The sequence below is a fragment of the Andrographis paniculata genome, unplaced genomic scaffold, assembly GCF_009805555.1.
Source record: "Andrographis paniculata isolate CXL003 unplaced genomic scaffold, ASM980555v1 Contig61END, whole genome shotgun sequence".
Lineage (NCBI taxonomy): Eukaryota > Viridiplantae > Streptophyta > Magnoliopsida > Lamiales > Acanthaceae > Andrographis > Andrographis paniculata.
The window spans coordinates 1,729,152-1,730,156 of record NW_026137597.1 but is presented as its reverse complement, the minus strand read 5'-3'; the positions used below and the strand labels follow the sequence as shown (position 1 = coordinate 1,730,156).

At 25.3% G+C, this 1,005-nt stretch overlaps 1 non-coding gene across 1 annotated transcript; it reads right to left on the bottom strand.

Annotated features, from left to right (window-relative positions):
- Window positions 1-219: 219 nt before the first annotated feature.
- Window positions 220-292, bottom strand: TRNAR-ACG (transfer RNA arginine (anticodon ACG)). Its single transcript has one exon. It is a non-coding gene; the product is annotated as a tRNA-Arg (tRNA).
- Window positions 293-1,005: the final 713 nt, after the last annotated feature.

Genomic DNA, 1,005 nt, shown 5'->3' with positions numbered 1-1,005 from the left:
AATACTCCATCCTTGATATTTACACACTTGTTTAGGTAATTATTTTTTAATTGTAAATGAGGAAGTATAATATATTAAATTATAAATATCTATGTAATTGTCCTTGGTGATATGAAACAAATCATTTGTCTTGACAACATAACTTAGGAAGAAGGACCGGATGATTTGAAATTAATTAGTTAATAAATAATTAATTAATATGCATAAAAAATATAAATCCGACTCTGCTGGGGATCGAACCCAGAATCTCTGGTTCCGTAGACCAGCGCCTTATCCATTGGGCCACAGAGTCGTTTTTGATTATTACAATGAAAATATATTATATATTAATAATAGTTGATATTTATTTATTTAATTTGTTTGAAATAGCGTATAATTTAGCTACGCTACCTAATCTTATCTTATACTCCATCCGTTCCAATATAATAGTTTTGTTTATTATTTCTGTTCGTTCCAAAACAATAGTCTTATTTCTATAAATAACCATATCACTATAAAATTATCTTTATTTTTTCATTATTATTACACAATTGCCACTACTTTTTATACTAATACGCTCACAAGGATAAAAAAGTCTTTTACCAACTGTCAATATAATATCAATATTCTTTAAATCTTGTGTCAAACACAACCCAGACTATAGTTCTGGGATGGAGGGAATACTATATATACTAACGGATGCTCATGCTACGCACGGATTTATTATCTATATTTTATTTTTTTTTGTAGTTGATTTATCTTTTTTGATTATTATAAATTAATTTATTAAAACAATTAGTTAAGTTATCAATATTATATAAGTATAATGCATTTTAAATATTGAAAAATGAATTATGTATATTTTAGAAAAATATATTCATAAGAATAGTCCAATATGTCTTCTAACTCCATAACCAGATTTTAGAAGTATTAAGATATTTACATAACTTTTATAAAATTGATCAGAAAGAAACAAAATTATACATTTGTTCCCTATGTTCTTTGTTGCTATGCAACTAAAGTTGT